General features: G+C 48.9%; 1 protein-coding gene across 6 annotated transcripts in view; it reads right to left on the reverse strand.

Moving 5' to 3' along the window:
• The window catches only part of ST6GAL1 (ST6 beta-galactoside alpha-2,6-sialyltransferase 1), a 117,981-nt gene extending 105,247 nt beyond the window's left edge, over positions 1-12,734 (reverse strand). For 3 of the 6 annotated variants that reach the window (XM_034661439.1, XM_034661387.1, XM_034661417.1), the window contains exon 1: positions 12,051-12,473. The gene's annotated coding sequence lies outside the window, so the exon portion shown is untranslated. Of the gene's footprint in view, positions 1-11,521; positions 11,693-12,050; positions 12,474-12,594 lie in introns of those variants that run through there. The other 3 variants (XM_034661410.1, XM_034661390.1, XM_034661403.1) reach the window with 3 other exon arrangements.
• Between the last annotated feature and the right edge of the window lie 3,664 nt (positions 12,735-16,398).

Genomic DNA, 16,398 nt, shown 5'->3' on the forward strand with positions numbered 1-16,398 from the left:
CTTTATTAACTTTTCCATAGTGATGTCTGTATCCTCATTTGTTTCCTTATTCTTTATCTCATTTCAGAGTTCAGTCACCTTGTCTCTGAGCTCTCTATTGATTACTTTTCAAAAGACTTTATTTGAGGGGCGCCTGGGTGGCACAGCGGTTAAGCGTCTGCCTTCGGCTCAGGGCGTGATCCCGGCGTTATGGGATCGAGCCCCACATCAGGCTCTTCCTCTGTGAGCCTGCTTCTTCCTCTCCCACTCCCCCTGCTTGTGTTCCCTCTCTCGCTGGCTGTCTCTATCTCTGTTGAATAAAGAAATTAAAAAAAAAAATCTTTAAAAAAAAAACAGACTTTATTTGAATGCTTGAATGGATACTGTCTCTCCACCCCAAGAGCCCACTCCAAGCCAGAAATTAGCTTGAGAGGTGGGGAGAATAGGTCAATGGGACCCCATTTTTCACTGGGAGAGACAGAATAATTTTACTCATAGGTCATCTGTGAGTCATCCACCTTCCTGATCCTACTCATTCTTCCTCAAGACCCACCTGTTCCAGACTCTTCTAGCCCAGACTGACTGCTCTTTCTCCAGTCCCCAGGGGTTTCTCTGAACTAAACATTCACAGGTGATAGTCGGGCTACTAAGTAAACCTGGAACTTTTGAGAAAGGGCATGAATCTTCATCTCCCTTTTCATACATGGTTAGGCACATCAAGGTTTTCTTTGAAGACTTCTGGAGTACTGATTTTCTAAATGAAAAGGAGGGCAAAAACTAGAACCAATACTCAGAGGAAGACTTCAATACCACACCCGCTAGTCCCAATTTAATATATGTTGGAAAACACCTTGATGCACGTGGAAGGAAGAAGATTCAGCAGCATATAACCCTTAAAAGATCAAAGAGAAGGAACAAGCACCTTAGCCAGCAAGCCAGACCTTCCCCACCTGCCCCTGCAGGCACGGCTGTGGGAGCTGATTGGGCCTATGTTCAAGTACAAGCACCTCAATTCACTCCCTGAGCCTCCTTCAGCCTTTGCTTCCTCACCTACTAAATGGAGATGAGGAAGGTACGTATCCCACGTAGGGAAGTTATGAAAATTGTAGATAATGCCATAATGGTCCAGCCCCATCCCCACCACTTCCTGCCTTATGTGCTCCTTTCCAGGAACACCAACCTGCTAGTGGCTCCCCACATATGCAGCGAGCCATTTTTCACCCCACACCTTTGCTCCCTCAACCCCTTCTCCTTCAAATGCCCTTTCCCAGGGGCGCCTGGGTGGCTCTGTGGTTAAGCGTCTGCCTTTGGCTCAGGGCATGATTCCAGGGTCCTGGGATCCACATTGGGCTCCTCCACTGGGAGCCTGCTTCTTCCTCTCCCACTCCCCCTGCTTGTGTTTCCTCTCTCACTGGCTGTCTCTCTCTCTGTCAAATAAATAAATAAAATCTTTTTTTAAAAAAAAATGCCCTTTCCCTGGAGGCTACCAGCCACTGCCCTCCAAGGCCCAGCTTAGGTGTCACCTGCTCCAGAAAGCTTTCTCAAACTCGCTATACGTTCTTCCCCCCTTCATAATATTTATCACACAATATTGTCATTAACATCTGCATGCCCTCCTTCAACTAAGCTCCTGAAGAACAGAACTGTGGGAATGTTTGGGTCTCTGTTCTAAAAATGCACATTGGACACGGGCTACAGCGGACATTCAAAGTTGGTTGAATGAATGAACAAAGCAAGGACTCTGAGAAGAGGAAGAGGGTGACACAGGAAGTCTGTTGCCACTGACCTCCAAAGCCCTGCTCATTACACTGAATGTGTGTGTGCATGTTATCTACAACATGGGCTCTTTCTGTAAATATTCCTAATGCCTTGCACAATGACTAGCACATAATATGCACTCAAGAAATGTTTGATGACTAAATTAATGTTGAATAAACTTCAAAACAGAAGAAACTGTTTAAGAGCCCAGAACCACAGGTGCAAGATAAGCCCTTCACAATGCCTACGTTGAGTTGCATTTATAAGCTAAAGGCATGTGAGGGAGCCGAGCGGTGGTAACCACCAATCTGTGGCCATACTCACCACCAGTGTTTATGCCCAGTCATAACCAGATAATGAGTCAGGTGGATATCCCAGCTTTAAAGGGCAAGAAAAAAGTTTTTAAAAGGGCAAACCAAGCTTGACACAAACTCTTACCAAAAAGGGGAATGAGCAAATGCTATCCACACATGACTCTCCCATGAATTCTTTCCTTCATATGTTCTCAGGGGAAAGACAGAAAACTTCCATCAGCCCCTCTAGGGAGAAATTCAGCCAAGCCTCCGGTGAAACTAAGAATGAACCACTTCTCAGACTCCAAGGACTTAGAATTATCAGCAGTGGAAAAACCTGTAACATAACCCAGAGAAAAAGCTATGCTCCATTCCAGCCTCAGGCCTTAGCAGCAGTGAATCTTTGGGTGAGTCTCTATTCCTCTCGGAAACTCAGTTTTCTCATCTGTAAAATGGAGCTAATGATAGCAGGACACAGAATGTCTCTGTGAGGACTGGATGAGAGAACCTACACGGTGCTTCATCAGGGCCGGGAGCACAGCAAAAGCCCAGAACATGGTAAACGTGCTATGTCGCCCTCACCCAGACTCGACTGACTCTTCAGTTCAAGAGGCTCTTCCTCATCCTCAGGGAAGAGAGGGACAAGCATTAAATATGGTGGATGCTGTCAACTCTAACCAGGAGGACCTTTAAGAGGTTGCACAGGGTAGAGTGTTGCTAAAATTAAACCTGAATGACATCTCAGCACTGAGCTGGGGAAACCAGGAGATGGATGCAGATTTAGAAAGACCGTAATGAAAAAAAATTTACAATCATCCTCCTGGGACATGTAGTTCTTTTCTGGTTGCCAGATTTCCTGGTCATCTAAAGTGTATGTGATATATTTATTACTGTGGAAATAATTTATGAATATAAAGTCAAGCAGGCTAAAGCCAAGGACAGAACAGGAGGAGGGTTGCCAAGATCCAGGGGAAACAATGTTTAAGCCTCCTCTGAAGGCGTCCATTTTTCCCCCTTTACAAAGCAGGTGAGAACTACTCCCATTACGTCCTCCATAGCTTGGCCCGACCCCGCAGTCCTACTTTGCCTCTTTCTACTTCCCGCGTCACGGTCATAGACTCCCAACGCTGGAAGGGGCCTTCTTCGCAGGCATTTAAGTCAACGGGTCTGCAAAGCAGGAATCTTCCGACGGCAGACAAGTTCACGTGCGACGTTTGCTGGAATACTCCCACAACGGGGAGTTCGCTGCCCTGTGATACAGCTGGCTCCACGGCTGGGCAGTTCTGGTGGGTAAGTTCCTCCTTATCCGCCTTGCCACCACGTCTCCCCCAATCTGTGTTGGTTCTCCCCTGCACAGGACCCCCCAGTGTGCCTCTGGTCCTTTTTTCACATGAAGAAGGTGCCTCTTCTTATCTCCTGCAGGCTAGAAGCCCATTTCCACATTCATCGTACCTCCAATAGGGTGGCCTCTGTCTTCCAAGTAGCCCATCTCTGGGTGTGCTGCATGTTACCATGATCTGTATCGGAGCCAGGGAAACAGAACACTCCAGATGGGTCTGATCAGGCAGACAGGGCAGAGTAGCACCGCTGCACTCCCTCCTCCAAGCCTGCCATCAAATACTCCTCTCCTTCCCTTCTCCCTCCTCCATCCCTCGCCCTCCAGTTCCAGGCCTCCCCCAGGGTCTCTCCTCAGGCCCTGGGAACAGAAACAAACTTGGCAGTGCCCGGGACAGTGCAAGGAGGAGGAGAAGGTGATGACGCAGCTCGGTGTCTTGCCCTTGCAGCCTAGGGCACCCAAGCAGGCAGGCTATCTCCAAAAATAACCCCATCCAAACACTCAGCCTCTTAGTAATTTCCCAGGAGCCCTTTGTTCCAGCTTTCCAGGGTGTGGTCCTCAGCGTCCCTGTACCCGTCCGTTCCATTCCCTCGCCACCCTTTCCAGAGCTTTATGGACTGGCTTCATTTAACCACTGACATTTACAACCATGGTTCCATATGTCGAGGGTCTAAATACACTTAGAAATATATTTTTATGGTTAAGTAAACATCATAATATAGAGTGTAATGCAGCCATGAGAAAAATATCTGCATACACTGGCAGGGAAAGATCTCCAATATGTATAGTAAAGTGAAAAGGGCAGGTTTGTAAAGTGGCAGTTAAAATGGAATCTATTTACTGAGTTTTTATTTCTTTGTTTTTTTTTTTGAAGACTTTATTTATTTGAGAGAGAGAGAGAGAGATCGTGTGTGAGAGAGCGAGCACAAGCAGGGGAGCAGCAGGCAGAGGGAGAGGGAGAAGCAGGCTCCCCACTGAGCAGGGAGCCAGATATGGGGCTCGATCCCGGGACCCTGAGATCATGACCTGAGCCAAAGGCAGATGCTTAACCCACTGAGCCACCCAGGTGCCCTTATTTACTGAATTTTTAAAATGTATCTGCATATAACCATGAATACACACATGAATGTATACACCAAAGGGGCTTAAGGACCCACAAAGTGCAAACGGTAGTCACGTCAGAGAGAAGTGGGATCAGGGAAAATGACAAAAAGGGAGGGGGTTCATTTTTTACCCTGTTTGAATACTGAAACAGACTCCATTTACTACGTGTATGAGGAAGCCCCCCTGACCTTAGATCTACATGTCTCCCTTTGTCATTGATCATCTCAGAGCTGGAAGGGGTCTGGACAGCTACAAGTTGGGTCCCTAAGATGGGGTGCCCAGGGTGGCCCGCATCTTGCCTAACACACAGCTAGCTAGCGAGAGTCGGAGCCCACAAATCATAGTGCGGGCATAGTGCCAACACAGAGGGACCCTCAGAGGATTAAAGAGAGGGCGTCAACTTAACTACTAAAACAAATCAACTTTCTTCTTTTAGTTGCGTCAGAAATTCCTACTTGGGTGAACAGCCCGATAGAAGAAACCAAGCTCATGGAACCTGGAGGGAAAGGGGTCTCAGACAGGGCCTGTCACTCAGGCACAGCTGGGAGGCCCTCCCTTCTCAGGCCCTCCTTGCCCTCATCTATAAATCGGAGGGAAAGGCTAAGTGAGAGGGGACAAGGCGAGACTCACCGGCACAGGGTGCCCTGTGGGCCAGGTGCTCCTCTGAGCCTCCGGCACATTCTCAGAATGAGACTGGCAACAACACTCCCTGAATGCGTCCTGGGTGGTGGGGCTGTCGTCTGTGACCTTAACTCCCTATGGAAACTTTGCCTCTCAGGAAGGGAAGCCTGGAGTCCAGTCTGACTCAGGTCCACCTAACGTCAAGCTGCTTGGGCTATCACATGGATGACCTCACGCAGTCCTTGCCAACCTTTTATAAATGTGCTCAAAAGCACACAACTGGTAAAGGGTGGGGCCATTCTGCAAAATTAGGGCTCCTGACTCTAAATTCAGTGCTCCTTCTATCCTGTCAGTTTGGGATGCCACAGAGCCTCCTCGCTTGAGTTGTAAGACTTAAGAAGTTCTCCAGTTGGCACTCTTGCTCTCTCTCCCTCTCCCTCCATCACACACACACACGCACACACGGGTTTATAACAGCGACAGCAGAAACAGGCTCCAAGCGCAGGACCACTCAATGTTTCAAATATGTATCTTGCTGATAAGACGTCTGGGATGTGCTTCCAAGTTATCTGGGGCAGACTGTGGGGGCTACAGATCGGCTATGAATTTTGGCAACTGCTGAAGATAAGTGATTGCTTACAGGGGTTCATTACATTATTCATTCTACTTTTGTACGTTTGAAATTGTCCTTAAGAAGACCTTTTGGGGGTTCAGTCAGTTAGGCATCCGACTCTTGATCTCTGCTCAGGTCTTGATCTCAGGGTTGTTGAGTTCGAACCCTGCATTGGGCTCCACACTGGGCACGGAGCGAAGAAGAAGAGAAGGAGAAGGAGGAAGAGGAAGAAGGAAGAAGGAAGGAGAAGGAGAAAGAGAAGAAGGAGAAGAGGAAAAAGGAGAAGAAGAAGGGGAGGAGGAAGAGGAGGGAGAAGAAGAGAAAGAATTTTTTATAATGCATCATGCAAGTGGATCATTTCCCTCTCAATTTGGCACCTGGTAGGCTGTTCCATTTTAATGAACTTTCTGCTTCCCTCAGCACAGAAAGCCACATAATGGCTTGCTACCATGTTAAGAAAAAATATTAGGGGCAAAGTTTCTGCAGGTTGTGAAAAAATCTCAATTATAACAATAAGAACCATCACTTACCGACTGCTGCCTGTACACCTGTCACTATACTGGCCCCTTTAGCTATGTTTCATTTAATCCTTACAATGGCCCAGTGAAGTAAGGGCCGTGCTGCCCATTTTACAGAGAAGAAAACTGAAGTTCAGTGAGCTTAAACCAGCTTGTCCAGGTCTCCACCTGTGATAAATGATGAGCAAGAATTCAAATCCTTCATCACAAGAAAACAGAATTCTGTAACTATGTGTGGTGATGGATTATTTTTAAGATTTTTTTGTTTGTTTATTTGTTTATGACAGAGAGAGAGAGAAGGTGCAGAGGGAGGAGCAGAGGGAGTGAGACCAGCAGACTCCACGCTCAGCACAGAGCCCGACACAGGGCTCCATCTCACGACCCAAGATCATGACCTGAGCCGAAACCAAGAGTCAGATGCTTAACCAACTGAGCCACCCAGGTGCCCCTTAACTAGACATATTATGGGGATCATTTCACAATTGACACAAATGTCAAATCACTAACTTGTAAGCTGAAACTAATATAATGTTGTATGTCAATTATACCTCACTCAAAACAAATCAAATCCTGAATTACTTGTGCTCTTAATTCCTACTGCTCCCACAATATGTACTACCTTCAGCACTTTAAGACTTTATATGTAATTGGGACCAAATCTATGAGGGGTTTTTCTTTAAGATTTTATTTATTTATTTATTTATTTGAGAGAGAGCAAGCACTAGAGGGGGCAGGGGCAGAAGGACAAGCAGACTCCCCTCTGAGCGGGGTGCCTGGCACGGGGCTCTTTTGACCCCAGGACCCCGAGATCATGACCTGACCCGAAGTCAGATACTTGACTGACTGAGCCACCCAGATGCCCCTATGAAGTTTTTAAATGATCATATCCTTTAAAATGTGATCCAGTCATTTTAACCTTAGGATTCTATCCTATGGAAACTATCTTGGAATATAGACAGAGATTTATTCACATGCATGTTAATCACAGCATCAATTACCAGAGGGCAAATTAGAAGTGGTTGGGTTATCCCCCATCCCAGAAGCCTTCCCCATGCTCCAGTGTTGGGTGCTTGCCCTTCCTCTGTGCTCCCACGGCACCTGTCCCTGTCTCTTGTTCTCCAGTCTCCTCCACTGGACCGTGAGCTTCCTTAAAGCTGAGCTCTTCTCACACATCTTTGGTTTAGAGCGGGCACTCGAATATGTGAGGGCTGAATTAGTAAATGACTATGGAGTTGCTTATTTAATACCGACAAAAACTGTTCAAGTTGTTGGAAGTCACAAGAGCAGGAGTAGAACCCAAGGTCACACATGCAGGGCCCTTCCCCCTTCATCTTAGACTTTAAACTTTTTCTAAAATAAAAAATTACATAAAAATGCCGGAGCTCAGGAGCACCTGGGTGGCTCAGTCAGTTAGTTAAGCGTCCGACTCTTGGCTTTCGCTCAGGTCATGCTCTCAGGGTCATGAGATGGAACCGTCTGTCGGGCTCCACGCTGGGCGTGGAGTCTGCTTAAGATTCTCTCTCTCCCTCTCCCCTTCCACCCTTGCATGGATGCGGCCTCTCCCTCTCTCTCTTAAAAAAAAAAAAAAAAAGGCTCGAGTTTGAACATTTGAGGCAGGTTGGGCTAGGGGGAGGCTGCTGAAGGCTCTTTCCCCTACAGGCCTTCACTGAAATATCACTGAAGTGATCAGATCCCATGGGCCAAGTGACCTCGGACGTGCTGAGCAGCTGGTATGAGTGATGAATGAAAGACACAACTTTAATGGCTGACGTAAACCATGACACGTGTATCTGAGAAGGTTAAGCAAGAAAGGCAAAAGGTAACTGTGCATACAGCATGTTCTCAACCATTTAGAGAAAACAAATCCATTTAAAAGTAACAAAACAAAAACAAAAACAAAAAAACAAAACAAAACAAACAAACAAAAAAAAAAAAACAGAGGGAAAATTACCAAATGTTAACAATGGTTACCTTTGAATGATGGAATCTTTTTCTGTTTCTCTATACTTTTTTGTACTTTCCAAATCGTCCTCAATGGGCATACTTGATTTTTATAATCAGAACAGTAAGTAAAATTTAAATCACCAAATGGATTCTGAAGGCTACCCTGAACCCTACCCACTACCCTAGTAATGACTTTGAAACCGCATTGCTTACTGTGTTACTGTTACAGATAAAACTATAAAAAGTCCATCTATTGGAATCAGAATGCTACCATGTTGTTTCAGTATACATGCATACAAGCAAGAAAAAGGTGTTTTTCCCCAACTCAGTTTTTACTGAACAAATCACTGATGCTGGGTGTAAGCAAATTCTCAGTATTCTAATGTTCCAGAAGATTACTGCGAATTTCATTAATGAATTACCCCTGTCATGTTTTAATGCAGCCACAGCCTCACAATAGTAGAGAGCCACATGCTCTTTGAAGCCTTCCCTCTTCCACTGGCTCATTTACCACCTGCTCTTGGTTTGACTCATGAAGAAAAGGGGAACCCTTCACCCCCCAGGTCAATATTGAGATAAATTAGATCTCTTTTCTGTGGGTTTCTGAGGACAATTTCTAACGGGAGATCCAAACGTGTTCTGAGCATGGGTGATGGGGCAAAGAATGGATCTGCTTCTTTGTAACCCCAGGTCAGCATGGGATGCCACCCTGAGCCTGTCTACTACTCAGTAAATAGGGAATGAATGGATGGAATCACTTTAGATTGCACAACTTGGGCGTGAATGTTATGGTTTTGTTTTTTATTTGTTTTTTACCAGGTTTATTTACCTTAGAATCACACATACTTTGCAACTACTCAAAGGCCCCCTTTACAATTTGGCAGACATTTACACCTCTTTGCTAACTAGGTAGGGTCCCCTAATTTGAGCAGAGGGTTTACCCTCTGGGGTTCCTCTCCCACCACCATTCTCTACCACTTAAAAAGCGGGTGAGCACCCAAGCCTGCCAAAAGGTCTGAGCGGTCCTAAGCATGTGTCACATGACTTGATACCCAAAACAAGTCCAGGACACACATACCCATTCCTCCCCTCACATTATATAATCATATCCTCAAGGAACACAGGAAAGAAGGGTTGACTCACATCCGCTCCTCTGATTCCAAGGCCCAACCATCTCCCATCCTACTAGTACAGCCTGTGCAGAGACTGGGCAGGAAGGACTTTCACTGTACAAGGGAGGAAACTGCAGCCCAGGAAGGTAAGTAGCACAAAAAGCTAAGTGGGGTCTCTGGCTTCTCAAAAGGCTTCTTGATGCCTTTTGCTGTTATGATGATACTCAAGGCAGCTCCCTACTGGGCAAGCAAGCAATAAACAGGAGAATGTGGAGGAGGCCAGGACAGGGGGAAAGTAAAGCGCTTAGTAAACACTAAGGAAAACTGATCCCCGATGATAACTGTAATACTCCTTACCATAGCGACCATTGGGATCCATGGCTTTGTTTAATAACCGACACCTATTTAAATCCTCAAGGAATTCATTCTCTGTCTTAAAGGGTGTTGTTCTAAAAACCATCATAACTTTGACTTTACTCTGGGGTACCAACAACAACTCTTTTATGCAAAAAGAGACACTAAAAGCAGATACCTGGCTTCAGGTCCTCAATGTTCCCATCTGGAAAATATAAGGGTCTGGCCAGGGGATTTCTAAGGCGAGCATCCTGATAAGAAAACTATACTCAAAGTGCCCTGTGGAATTACCACAAAAATGAAACCCTCTAGAACCCCTAAGAAAAGAAACAAGTGTAGCCAGGAGATAACAAGGACAGGGCAAAACAGCACATTAGCTTTGGGGAAACCCGGACTCGAAGTGTTCTTTTGGTTTTCCAACTTTTCCTCTGCCAAATATAAAAATAGGCAGCTACTTCCGTGGAACTCTCAAAAAGAATTTAATTAAATAAAATCAATGAAAACAATGCTTTGTTCTCCCACAAGTGGCTCAGGAGTAGCCCGCTTAGAGACACTTTCTTCCCTGAGGGGCTGATGTCAACAGCCCAATGCTTAGGCCCAAACAAAGGCCTCCTGGCACAGGGATGAGAGGCAAAACATCTAAGTCTCCACAGTTGGCCCTATTCCAATCTGAGGGGAAAGGGGCAGCGAGGAGAGAAAAATAACTAAGCTTTTGAAAGGCTAGGAGAAGAGTCAAGAATTACTAAATCAATCGTTTCTCAAGTGAATAAAGAACTCTTGAAAGGGATAATGGAAGGGTGCGGCTTTCAATCTGAATTACTTTCTTTGTTTAACTCTGTTCTGCCTATGGTCACAGACTTGTACACCAACCCAGCATCCTGGTTTTGCCTTTGGATGCTGGCAAGGCCTGGGGGCAGTGTGGGAGTTGGGAGACCTGGACTCAAATCCTCTCTCTCTCCCCAATTTCACTTGGTTTAAACTCAGACAAGTGGCTGCACCTTCCAGGCCTCCATTTCCTGCCTGTAAAAGAAGAGGGTTCACTAGATCCCCTCCAGATCCTCAGTAGCAGGGGTTCAGGGCTGAAGGCCCTCCAGTTCTCCCCAGGGACCGGTTTAATTTCCATAGGTCCTGGCAGCCGGATGGCTCAGCAAACACGCTCTGGCAGCGGTTGCCCCCATTCCTGCACACACCAACCACCCACTCCCACAACCTTAGGGGCTTGCCTCTGCACCAACACCATCACCTGTGAGGCCAATTCACCCTCCCACCCACGGCACTACTGCCGGAACAGGTCTGATTAACTAAAATCTGCCAAGCTGAGCAGAGCATATGGGAGCAAAGAAAAAGCAAAACAAACAAGCGCCCTCTCCTCTCTGGACCTCAGAATTTCTCTCAAACTGATAGAACTGAAGATACGAGCGTCCCTCCCCAGAACAAGAGGCCTCGGCTAGACTTACTTGTAAAAACACATAACAACCCCAAGCCAAAAGGGGCCAATGACACCCGGGCTGACTAGACACAGGGAAAGGACCTACAAGGCAAGCAAAAGGCCAAGAAGACCGAGACCGCGCTGGGCGCTGTTTAAACTGGACCGTTCTTTCTGCAGGCTGGGGAGGCGCTCGCGATCTCCCAGCAGGGGCAGTCGCCAGAGTGCGGGGACAATGGTGCGCTAGGCACGGTCTTTTTTTGGAGGGGAACCCATGGACCCTTAACTCAACCCGGGTCTTTAAGACGTGCGGTGGAAGTGAGGGGCTGTCCTGGTCACATCAAGTAATGCACCACGGCCGGGGACAGGCTCTTGGCCTGGGGTAAGCTTTTTGTAACCGCTTTCGTGTTTTTCGTTTCCCCGTTTTTCAGTCTGGCAGTTTAGTCTGACGGCCAAGTGGTACCTTTTCAATGTCTCTTGTCGTCCTCCTCCGGCAAGTGGCGCCCCGCGCGCCGCTGCCTCCCCCGCGGCTCGAGACAATGGCCAGGTTCCGCAGGGCGGCCCTTCCAGGGCCAGCGAGGCGCCGGGATCCGAGGGGAGAGCGCACGTGCGTTTGTTGTGGTGCCTGAGCCCCCACCCCCGCCGCAGGCCTCAGCTCCCGGTCTGCAGAACGAGCTGTCGGGATCCGCAGGACCCCGGAGTCTGCGAGGCATCCCACACCTTCCCGACGGTGAGGTGCAGAAAGCGGGGCTCCCGGGGGCCGAGCGCACGTGGGTTTGTTGTGGGTCGGCAGGCTCGCGGAGCCCGGGGGACGCCAGGGCGGTCCCCGGGCCGGGACCGACACACAGACACCCTGGCCCAAATGGTGGCCGGCCCGCCGGCGAGACGGCTGAGGCGGCTCAGGGCACCCGCTCCGCGCGCCCCGGGCCCCGCCGCCCCCCTCCCCCGCCCGGGCCCCGGGCGGCGCCGCCGCCCTGCGCACCCCTACTCACTCGCTGCGCGCTCAGCCGCCTGGGCTGCGGCTGCTCCGCCCGCTCCGCGCCCTCGCCGGCCGCCAGCCGCTCCCTTTGTTAGCGCCGGGCAGTGCCCCAGGCGTCTTCCCCGGCCCGGCCCTGCCCTGCACTCCCCTCCCCCCAGGTGCCGCTCGACTCGGCTCCCCGCGGCCGCAGGGGAGCCCGGCCGCTGGGAGCCCGGCGCCAGGTCCCGGCAGGAGGGTCTGCTGGGGACGGGTGAGGGACCGGGGCTGAGGGGTGGAGGGGACGACGAAGGAGGGGAGAAGAGCGCAGCAGAGGGGCGGGGGAAGCGACGGGCTCCGTTATGCAAATTGTCGGGCCGACGGGTGGGTCCCCGGTTTCACGGCGCCCCAAACCCCCTGGCGTGGCCCTCCGGGGGTCTCTAGTAAGCGGGCCTCCGGATGAGGGGTGCCGGAAAGCGCAACGCGTGATGCTGGGACCCTGCCTCCTGCTGAGGAGGCCGGACGGGGGAACAGGGGGAGGGGCGACGCGGCTGGGCCGGGATCCCCGAATGCTGGCTCACCTCCCGGGTCCGCAGGTCCGGAGGGTTGAATCCGACACTCTCTCGGGCCTTTCAAGGGGAACTATAAATCCTGGCTCTGCTACCGACTGACTACGTGACCCTGAGCAAGTCACTTAGCCTCTCTGAACCATTCTTATGTAGAATATGAAAATACAAAATCTCTTTCACGGGGTTTGACCAGAACCTCCCAGCATCAGGCGTGGCACGTGCCTTTCAAACACCGCAAATACAAAAGGGGAGTGTGGGCCCGAGCTGTCTGCAGGATGGGGGACGGGAGGCCTCAGGTAGGGTGGTGAAGGAACGAGGTTCCGTCCCTTCACTGAGGCTGATCAGGGGCTTCCAGGGGGAGGCGAGAGGAAAGGGCAGGTTGCAGGTTGAGCAAGCATCACAGCGGTGTACTAACCACAGAAAGCCGCCCTACAGGAAGGCCAGAAGCAGCTTTGGGCTGCCACTCCGGTCCCCATAGACAGGATGGGACTACCAATGCAGCAATCATCGCCCGAATGTATTTTGAGCACCCACTTCACACCAGGCTCTGTGCTTGGAGGGAAGGGCAGAGTGGAAGGTAGTCTAGGTCCTCTGGGGACACAATGTGGGGGGAACAGTACCAGTCCTTGAAGCCCAGACCTAGAACTCTTTCTCCAAATCGAGGTGACCACTCACCACCACCCACTTGAGAAAAAGGAGCTCACATCCTCATCTCAACTCCATCACCCTTCTTCCAAATATTGCTTCCTCCCTTCCCAGATCCTGGACCCCTCCTGCTATGCTGCCTGCCCTTCCCAGGAGCTGAGGAAGCATTACTGCTCAGTGCAAAGAGCTCCAGTGGGATGAGGTGCCAAGCAGAGCGAATTCAAATCTCTGTGACCAACTAGCTGTGTGTTGATTTGAGTTCCTCAACCTCTCTGAGTCTCTTTGAACCTCTCCTCTTCTGTATGGTGGAGATATTAATGACAGCGTTGTTTTCAGGATTATGTGAAACAAGCTCTATGAAGCCTTTAGCTTACTATCTGGCATGTAGAGGTGTTCGTAACAGTAAAATGTATGAGTGAAGGAGTGGAAGTAGGCAGACTCATAAGACTGTTTCTGGGAGGATGCCATATTGAAGATTTCAAGCTTTAGTCTCAAAAAATTGGAAACTCTTAAAAGATTTCATGCAGGGGCGTGGCATGCATCCTGGTGTTTTATACTGATTTTTCTGACAGCTTACTGGAAAATGGATGGCAGGAGCAGAGGCTGTGAGCATGGACCATAGAGACCAGCTTGCAAACTACCGTCCAGGGAGATATAACAGGAGCTGAGGCAATGACGTCATGCAGGAATGAAGAAAAGACATGCAAATAAAACCTACCATTTGGGGAGCAAAGGCGTTTTGCCTTATTATATTGTCTCTCCTTGTCATAAGATATGTGATGGCCTTAGCCCCATTGTATGGATGAGAAAATTGAAGTCACCAAGAAAAATGGAAGAGCTAGAATTTGAACCTTCTTCCACATTAATGGAAAGCCTTAATCATTTCCTTCCTCAGTATCACTTTTGTGTCAACACTACTTAAGAACCAACAACAAGGGGGTAGTTGGCTGGCTCAGTCAAAAGAGCATGTGACTCTTGATCTGGGGGTAATGAGTTCGAGCCCCACAAGTATAGAGATTACTAAAAATAAATAAATAAATAAAAGCAAAAATGAAGAACAAGAAACAGAGGAGAGGCTTTTCTAGAAGGTTCTCCAGTCCCACTCCATAGCAGTCTTTACAAGGAGAACTACAGCCGAATTATGGAGAAAACAAAGGAAGAGGCTGACTCTGAATTCCCACAGGACCCCGATGACCAGAGATGACATGAAACGCGCAAGAAGTTTCTGGGGCTATGAGGCAGATGAGTGGGCAGGTAGGGAAGATGCCCCTGCAAGATGTCCAGGGTAGGAGCAGCTGTGGAGCCATTCCCTTTGGGGGCTACTCCCTCCGGGTTGCAGCTGGGGCCTTCTGACCTGTAAGTGAGAGGCAGGAAGTGGGTGGTCCTGTCCTCCCCAGCCTGTCCACGAGGCTTTCCCATGCATTCTCTCTGGGGCCCCTGCCTTGACAGGCTGTTTTTCGTTGAAGTACAGATATCTAATTTCGCTCTGGACACTGTCTCCAGCTCCCCACCCCCGCATGAACTCAGTCTCTGTTAATGAATTATATTTTAGGTAATGCCTTTCTTGGTCATCATTTTAGACACTTTCCCGACAAATACAAATAATGCCCTACTTTATAATGTTCATTTGCAACAATCCACTCACAGTATTTTCATAGCACTCTTGAATTGGAGGTGGTGCTATTACACAGTCTTGCAGGGAATAAAGAAAGCACAAGGGGTTGAAAATATTCTCCCAAACCCTTCTTCCTTATCCCACTCTACCTGCTCACATAGAATCTTTGACAGCCCCCGAGGTTCTTCTCTGCACCCCTTCAGCACCCATTGTCCAATATAAGGGTGGGCTCAGGGCTAAAGGAACCACCCTGTGGTCGGTCTGTACCCCCTACCCTGGGCCTCGGTGCTCTCAGCCTCAAGGATAAAGATACCTATACACAGCTAAGTCTATGGAGCCCAAAGCAGAAAATAGAAATAGAGTCACAGCATCTCTCGGAGAACAACACTAGGGGGCAGAGGCTGGACACCAGAGACAGGCCTCAGGGGAGGACCACAGCCACAGGACCGGGAAGTGGCTAGCTCGACCGTGCCTAGTACAGCAAGCAGTACGGCACCAAGACCTCAGAGTGTGATATGGGCATAGTATGAGTAGGTGTGGTCAGAGAAATGGATGTATTGTGTGGGCACAGGTGTCGTTGGACTGCGCTGCGCCCAGTCAACTTCAGTGCCCAGCCCTGTCCTAGGAGATATGAGCAGAAACCAAGTCTCAATTCTCAAATCATTGATGGTTGAGCCAAATATCTTTTGGTTCATAATAATAACAGTTGCCATGTACCGAACACCTCCTGTATGCAAGGCAATCTATGTGCCTGTTCTCGTTTAATCCTCACTTGGCAGAGGGGGTATCGTTCTAGAACCCTGGTGTACCTAAGTCGTCTTAGATGACTCCTCCTGTTCTTGCCTTAAGGCCAATCTTAGCATGAAATTAATGTACAGGAGGCAAGGAGATGGCTACAAATCTCATTCCAAGACCATGACAAAGGGAGAGAGGTCTTTCCTGAAGGTTTACTTAAGGAGACAAAATGGGGTCACACCAAACATCAAGATTCAAGGCTTCCTAAATATCTGCTTACAACATCCCTTTCTCTGATGTTTGACTCCTGACATCACCTTCTCACATTTCTCTACCTGCCTCCTCAGCATCCCTCACCCTCCCGTGATACTCCTCCAGCTCCCTCCCACTTCCCAAGTCCTTCCCTCTAGAGGTTTTCCTTAATTTGAACTAGCCTCTCTCTGCAACTCCAAAAGGTATGAGAAAAAGAGTGGGAAGCTGCAAAAACAATAAAGACAATGCACGTGAATATAGATCTCTACATTACAATGGCTTACATATACATTACCCCATTTGAGCCCTTTGCAGACTCACAATAGCCTGTGAGGTGAGTATGGCTCCTTATCATCCCCATTTACAGATGAGAAAACTGAGGCTCAGAGGTAAAGCGAATTGCCTAAAGTCCATCAGTGCGTGTTGAGCGGTGCCCTGAAACCAAGTCCTCTTTCCTTCCTACCACGTGTGGCCCAGGGCTGCGAAAGCCTGGAGGGACACATCAAACTGTCAGTAACACTTCAAGCACTGCTGCCTGCCCTAACTGCTGCCCTGGGGCTCCAGGGCAG

This window comes from Ailuropoda melanoleuca, chromosome 1, assembly GCF_002007445.2.
Source record: "Ailuropoda melanoleuca isolate Jingjing chromosome 1, ASM200744v2, whole genome shotgun sequence".
Classification (NCBI taxonomy): Eukaryota; Metazoa; Chordata; class Mammalia; order Carnivora; family Ursidae; genus Ailuropoda; species Ailuropoda melanoleuca.